The 8,651-nt window shown below is 34.9% G+C and overlaps 1 protein-coding gene across 1 annotated transcript in view; it reads left to right on the top strand.

Moving 5' to 3' along the window:
- The first annotated feature begins 1,592 nt into the window (after positions 1–1,592).
- LOC112684070 (mushroom body large-type Kenyon cell-specific protein 1-like) overlaps positions 1,593–8,651 on the top strand; it is a 43,743-nt gene continuing 36,684 nt past the window's right edge. The window contains exon 1 of the mRNA XM_025555373.1: positions 1,593–1,690. The gene's annotated coding sequence lies outside the window, so the exon portion shown is untranslated. The remainder of the gene's footprint in view (positions 1,691–8,651) is intronic.

Here is an 8,651-nt window from a genome sequence, read left to right as displayed (position 1 = left end):
CACCGTGTGTGTTGTACACCCGGTACCTGGTATATGCGTTTATAATTCATTTTACGTACGTATACATCATTATACGAGAATTATTATCATGACCTGCGGATAAAGTTCGCGCACGTTCGAGCGTTTAATAAACCTGGGGGTCCCGCCGACGCGTTATCGTATTGTACATGTATCTATCTGAAATATATAACAGTCCACGATCCGTCGTCGTTAATGAATCTGCCCCACGTTTGTTCCCTATACATACTCGTACGCACGCACACACTTATGTATATACGTACCATGGTGAAGGATACGGTATCGAAAAAGGAATTCGTAAAACGTTGTTAGCATAATATTACACAAGATGAAGGAATTCGGTTCAACGCCCGGTACACACTTTCGTTACAAAAATGATTCTTAATAATACGGATTACAAGGCGTATTATTACAAAACTCTGGTACAAATACGATTATTATTCATTTGTTATCGTTGTGTATTCGTACCCGTAAATATTTCCGTTTTTTAAATGCGGCTTCTTTTCTATTTCAAGTTCCTCAAAAAAAAAAAAAATATTTCCTCACGTTTTCAAAATAACTATAACATACAGATGGTTATTTTTCTAATAAATACAGTCTGAAGTTGTTTCACCGTTCGCATGGAAATATTATGTCCACGTCAAACACCACTGTCCACCACCATACTTTTACAACGTTTACAATGAAATTGACTGGAATACACTAAAAGTCCCTTTGGTCTTCCTCCGAGAATTACTGCAGTCCGAATCCTCCCACGTCAAACTGACGATAAAAAAACATCGTAAAAAAAGCTACACCAACAACATCATCCACGTGTGTAACGATTATGTGTATGACCACGTATTATGTTCATTTAATTTAACATTTTCAGACGTACGATCAGTTTAACTAATAGTAACATTGATAACGTAGATTTCAGGTATGCTTGCGCAATCACGTGTGAACAATAACTGTTAATACGACGCAAAATGTGAGTCATGTATTCATAAAAGTGTCTAAATCTTTATAATGATATGTTCGGCTTGGCCGAGGACCGGCCATGTATACACATATATACGTCGCTATATAAGATTGTTTTGTACACCTTGTTGGCCCCGATTCTTGAAATCGAGATAAATTACATTTTTATCTGTCGAATAATTGACTCATAATTAGTATAACTGTAATCGATAAGACGTTATTTTTTAACAAATGCTATAGCGGACCACAGCAGGTGGTAACAATAAAAAATGTAGTGATACACTACGTACATATACACATCGATACAAGATAAAATAACGTATTAAACGGACTAAATAAAATTAGGTTAAAATTATTAAAATTGTTATCCTGAGAATTTCGTCATTTACGACTGATATTTTTGAAAACATAAATGTTTACTGATTAAACGAAAATAAATTAATATAAATGAATTTAATAACTTGCAGATAAGGCAATTTATCGCGAACGATAAACAGTTGTTTATGGGCGATCTCAGTTTCTTTTCGTTCACTCGATGGCTGCGTCTATTTTCTAACGTTGTCGATCTAAAACGGAAGTACACCGGTCGAATACCACAATAATCATACATTTTGCAGAACGTTGTTAATTGTTATATTACAATATTTTTTATAGCGTTTTTATATTGTTTTTTCGTGATTTCGTGATTTTCAACGAAGGCTTCGGATCAAATGTAAGTGAATTTTATTTTATATTCAAATATCGATACTATCATAAGTTGCCGAATGCGACTATACACACACAGTTTTCGTTGTATACAATTGTATACATATACGATATATTGTATTTATATATTATTTACACAGTTTAGTGTATCTAATAATCACTTAGGTACTACGCAAGGGCGTCCGCAAGGAGTATCTGCCCCCCCCCCCATTGAATTTTTCATGGGTCAATTATCACAACCATTATGTAGTATAAAATATCATGAAATAAATATTTTTTTAAATTAAAAACATTTTTTGAAACGTTGAGTGTCACTTATTCTACTAATGTTATGCAAATCTTTATGGGTGTATTACATATTTTTTTCACTGTTGCGCCCTTTTAAGTCATCGGTTTTCGATGCATTGTTTCAACTTTTATATGTGAATATTTAAAGTTGGTAAATACCAAATGATTTGGTCTTTGGTATTTCTTTATTTATTTTATAGAAGTTAGAAACATTTGATATTATATGTAACCTACAATTATCAAATCAACGGTCTTATTTTATTTATACAAAAAAAAAAATGCATTTGTTGATTTAAAGTTACACATTAATTAATTACAATTAATACTGTAAAATTAAGTTGTAACATCCTAACTATACACATAATTAATAATTAAATTTTTTACGTTCCCTACATATATGATAGAAAATACGTCAAAAACAATAAGGTACTTTATCACTAATTAGAAACAAAAATTAAAAATTTAAATACCTTGCCTCCCCTTGATAAATTCCTGCGGGCGCCCTTAGTACTACGACTTGTGCAGTTGGCCGTTCGAGACGATACATATAAATACACCATTTGTTTTCATTTCACAATTTCATTTAACACTTCACTAGAAAATAATATGTTGTGCTACGCGCGTGCATATAAAATGAAATAATTATTCCGCGCGCTCTTATGAGAAACGATTTGATGCACTTTGCAAAGCGCTCGGATGTGTTGTAGGTGTGTTGTACGTATCCGTTCACGGGCACGTGTGCTTGTGAGTGTATATTGAACCGATACGTGGAGTGAGAAAAAAGTAAACTAAAGAACGGGAAGAATACAAATACGAAGTGTTACGCAAAATACTACGTAGGGTTGATGTTGTAATTTGTATTCGTTTAAACATAAAGTGCGAACGTGTATGTGTTACCGCGATTCTTTTGATCTCTTTCGTGCCGTTATTATCGCGGTGACTAGTACACACTATAAATAAATGTACGTTTAATCAACAGTGCGGTACGAAACTACCCCACGCGGTGTATTCGTCGTATTAACTCGCAAGTCCACCGAGATGAAATAGATTGTAATGATTTGGAATTAATTTTATTTTTTTCACCTCGATAAATAAACTTAAATTATTCTGCATATTGTACATGGTCTTATAGCGTCGATTAAAATCACACCGTCCTTTTTCGTTCTACTTGCAATGCATGTGACTACACTGTATATAATAACGTGGCAATAGTATAAAATCCGTTTTATACACGTATACGCGGACCTATAAGCACAAACGAACAACAAATGTACGTACACGTAAAACGTAACACAGTTTTTGTTGCTTCGTCTACGCACTAGTATATACAGAATGTACGTTATTGTTTAAAATAAAAATTAATTAATTAAAAACGTACGCATCATTAGAGACTAGCATTTCATTGCAGCGTTCATGCTTAGTTAATAGAAGAAATGGTGTCTAATTACGAAATAGAACCTAACCTTTTGTACAATTATGTCAAGAGGAAGAGTCATTTGATGTCGGTTTTCAGTGAATTGAATCTCGACAGGGTATATAATTGGAAAAATCGAATTTCAACAGGAGAACCAGAAAATGCACTTTTACCATCCTCCCTCCCGTACTTATACATTTCCGATCACTCAGCTTATCCTAAATATCAAAAAAAATCGAACCCCGCGTTTAACATGCGCACTACATTTTATAAACGCTACGAAAAAAAAACGAATTCGAGGTAAAAATTTACATTGTTGTTTAAAACTTCATAGGTGTTCATATATATATTTTACTACCGGAACAGAAAATATTATTAACAATTTTCTAATACACTATATATATATATCTAATATACCAATTATAGTATGTCATTTGCCAAAATTATTCAATGTTGTATTGAAGTCGTAATAAGCTGTATCATGAAATGCAGAATACGATCTGAGGGAACATATAAATTTATATTTCATGAATAATCGATAAAATGTCTTTTGTAATGTATTTCGTAGGTACAAATAATAAATAGAGCACCCGTATATATATATATATATATATATATATATACACACCATGCAATAAACTTAATTTTATTAGTCTTCAGTCCTAAAAAAAAATATTTAACAATATACGTTACCGGATTTATGAACGTGGTAAGTTATTTTGGCACGCGCATTTTAATCAATATGTTGTTACGTTTTTAACCAATCATAAATACATAATAATATACTCTCATTTCTGGTGCAACAACTTTCGATTTTATATTTTAACTTGTGGTATACAAGTTAAATTTTTGATTTATTGTTCGTGATATCGATACGATTTTATACATTTTAAAATTATACAAAAAAAACCTACAAATAAGTTGTTTATGTTCAATATATATATATATATATATAATTCATTTTTTTATGTGTGGTTGAGATTTAATAGTAGGTATATTTATACATTTACAATGATTAATGAATTGTATTTGCTTTATATTATACGTTTGAATTATCGTGAATAATACCTTTTATGAAGAATTAAGTATAATCGAATTGCAATGTAGTACTAAAACATTTTTATATGGTTTTATTACTCTTTCGAATATAAGTATGTTATTAAGGTAAAAGCAGATATTACCACTGTTACCTGATAAATTACAACGATGTTTTTTGGTGGTTTAAAACATTTTTAATTGCATGAATAAATGTGATCTGAGCTAATGGAATAATTGATATTAAAAAATATAATGACAAATAATTTAGTCACACATGAAATAATGTAATAAAATAATAAATAATATAGTTAAGCTATTTTTTTATATTATATTATGCTTTATTAATAATAAAAAATAATCTCAAAAACACTGTAATGGACCTCCATATTTTAAAAACATAGTGGGAAGTTTTATTGATTTTACTAAGATGAGTTTTTTTTTTTTTTTAATTATACGTTTTTGGGGTAGTAAAAATCTCAAAAAGTTTTATTCAGAAACAGAACCCCTGCAGATTGAAAACAGCACACCAATTGTACTGAAGAGGTTTTTTTTTATTAATTTCTCAATTATTTCAAGACTGCAGATGGAAAAAATACCAACAAAAACTCCTGCAGAGAAAGTATCAACATCCGACATATAAGCATTTGAATATAATTTTATATTAGTATTTGGACAAACTAAATTATGTTTGGAATCAAAGTTCCATGCAAAATTGTTTTTCCGTTCGAATTAGGAACTAATAACACAATATTACATAGAAATTAGTGACAACAATACAAGTGTTATTGCCAAATACAATAATTTATTGTAATATGTAAACATTTTTAAATTTGTTTTTTAACTTTAATTTAATTTTTTCCCATATATATATATATATATATATATAATAAATGGTAAATGGTGTATAATATGGTATAATTTTTATGCTCCTAACGCCAGCTTATGTACATTAAAATTACGAAACGGAGACTTTTATTTAATAAATAATTTACAGATTACCTGTAAATTATTATAAATTACACGAAAACCCGTTCACTCGCGATTTAAAAAAGTTATAAGAACGTTGAATATCTCAAACACAACGCGTACAAAACAAATAACGCTATAAAATAATATATATGTATAAGACCGGATTGGGCTATATGTTTTTATTCCACCTGTTTTTGTTTTACTCATGTAATACGACGACAACTTAAGAGTTATTAAGACTTTTTTTTTATTAAACTAGAAAGGATTTCCACCTGACGTCAGCAAACAATCGTTACGGAGCTTTTAAGTAACCATATTAAACAAATAAAATAATATTATCAATTATGTACATTGATGTTTATTCCCGCCGGTGTAATTATGTAAATAAAGTTGTTTAGTGTATCCCGACGATTCACGCATTGATAGAACTCGAGTCGCACCCACGGTTAAGCTTTATAACCGGTAAAATGATAATTATATTATACTATTGACGAGTTAAAATTACGGAACTGACAGGCCCTGTGTTAGTATTTGCAGATATAGAAAACTTTCTTCGTGTACTTAAAACTAATTAAAAGTAAGTGTAGTGTATATGATGGCTTCGTCACAGGTTTGATCCTATAGTGTAATAATTTTGTGTATGTACACATAATGTCCTTGTCAATTCTTGGAGTTAAATACATTAAAAACATGACAAAAATATTTCAATGGAATATTGCATGTTACATAGAATTTATAATTTTTGTATCTCATTGGCCGAATTTCAATCGTAAAATTTATGTTAAAATAAATGTATAATTGAACACTTATTCTAACTTATTAAATACTTATTATTACTCACTCTTGCAGTATAGAGCAAAACATTTTAATTTCTTATTCAAATAATTACAGTATCGTTATTTCTACGTTTGATTCGTTACATTTAAATTACATTTTTTTTTTTTACCTATTACCCGAGTTTAATTTTAAATTAAAATAATGTTATGTAATAAACCGTACGGTTTAACTGATTTTCTCTTTAATACGATTAAACGAACAGTTATTATTGAATTTAACAAGTTGGACTCGTGTATATTTTTAAATATAAGATGTCGTTCGATCGCTATTGCATTTTTATTTGAATTTAATGGACGCGAAATTGTTTTGTAGATCAAATTTTGAGCGAAAAACGATTTCCAAATCTTGTGATCATGAAGATTTTAATCAGCGGCTAATATAACGTGTGAAAACTCGTTTGATTTCAGCGCTTCGCGGTAGTCTTGTTAAAATTAATGTTTATAGCAGTTCGTGCAAAAAATTTCTCGTATCCGCGCAGTGTGGTTTGTGCTTGAATATCGGTTTTTTCGGCGCACCAGCTTTATCTGGTCAGCAAAACCGCAGAGGAGAAATAGAACGACTGCAGAAAACTCTGCGCGTAAAAATATCGACATGTTTATAAATCAATATGAAAACGATAATAACTGCGTGGACCGCGTATCGTTCGCACGTGTGTGTGTGTGTGTGTGTGAACACGGTGTATACAATATATAGTGTAGATTACGTACATCGTAGGCGTACACGATGGAATAATAATTGTAATATTAATTTAACCGGGTGCACGTGTAACGGTGTGTTCGGTGTACGCATACGAACGAGAGTGATTTTGGGGGGGCGCGCGTGCGTACGTGCGTACATGCGCGAGGAAAATTAAAATTAAACCCGATCGGTGTGCATCTGTTTCGCTCTGTACACGCGCGTTCGCCGCCGCCTTCACGGTTATAAGAGACCAGACGCGCCGATAACGCCGTCGGGGCGGGGCGGGGGGAGTAGGCGGCCGCGGCGGCGATCGATCAACGAAATTCTTTTTTTCGCAGCGGCGGCCGTTTAATTTTCGTTGGCGGCGGCGTTTTTTTTTTTTTTTTCGGTTACGCACCGGACGCCGCCACCCGCCGCACGGAACACGCCGCCCACACCCGCTATGCACATCCGCCACCGTCACCGCCTCACCGAACGTTTCGGGCGGCGGCGGCGAGGGAAGATGCAAATTCGCCGGGAATTTTATCGACGTGGGCCTACGCCGCCACCACCCGGTATCGGCACCAGACGACGGCAGCCAGGGCGGACGACGCGGGACGGCGAGTGCAAGCAGGCGTGTGCGCGCGGGTCTTGCAGAGTGCGCGCCCGAGACGACAAAGAAAAGCCCGGCTAAATTCGGCAACCACGCGGCGCGCAACCCCGTCGTCGCACGTACACACGCGCACGCCGAGCGCATTGTACGCTGCGCGCGCGGATTCGTTTCCCCGCACGGCCTATGCGGTGCTGCACGAAGTGCACGGTGTACATAATACACGGTGAACACGGTCCCCCACCAGTCTTTACCACCCCACCCGCCGTTACCACCACCACCACCTGCACCAACTCCATGATCCTTCAGAACAATGTCTGAAAAACACACGCGCGATCACAGTGTGTGTACGTGTGTACATGTATGTTCGTGAGAAGAGGGTTGTCGGGCAGACGGAAAATAAAAAATGGAAATTTTTCACGTGGGGAACCGTTTTCGGCTGAATCGTGAAAACTGCACGAGGGGGGAAAAAAATGAGAATCGTTAGCGGTTTGCAATTTGGAGCGCACCCCATCGCACTCCTTATTCGGTCGGGTCGTAACACGCGACGACGGCGGAGGGGATAAATATGAACGCGTTATTCACCGCGCCTATTATGCACACGCATTTCGCACTGCTGCCGATCATTTCGAACGGACGACTGTGACCTAAGCGTGTTTCCCAATAACGTACGTCGTGTACGCTAAAATACATTTTCATATTTTCCGAGCGATTTTCAGTGAAACGTCTGCGTCTGTTACAGGTTTTCATTATCAGCCACGAACGAAGTGGACACGATTTAAAAGGTTACGAGATGTTATTGCGTCTCCGGTGACCGTCATAGTAGTGCATAAGACGATATTTTGAATATAAATTCGTGTCGGTTCATGTTAAATTCATGTACACATGTTCAAGTGTTCGGTGTATAATTTTTTGTACGGGTAGCGACGGGTAGTAACGTTCTAGACGCGATGCGTTTCGAAGATTCGATTTTGCGTAATGCGTTTATATATATTTTTCGTTTTTTGCTCGAGCGCATCATCGAGCGGACCATCACTACTGCCGTCGCCGGCGAGTCGATAAAAAACCGCCTCGTACGCGCGTGTGTGAAATAAGTTTAAAAAAATAAAAATAAAAAAAGGGAAAAAGCGGTCGTGCGTACGGCGCGGAGACGAC

The sequence above is a fragment of the Sipha flava genome, unplaced genomic scaffold (genome assembly GCF_003268045.1).
Source record: "Sipha flava isolate LNK unplaced genomic scaffold, YSA_version1 240_pilon_pilon, whole genome shotgun sequence".
Classification (NCBI taxonomy): domain Eukaryota; kingdom Metazoa; phylum Arthropoda; class Insecta; order Hemiptera; family Aphididae; genus Sipha; species Sipha flava.
This window is presented reverse-complemented; position numbering and strand designations above follow the sequence as displayed.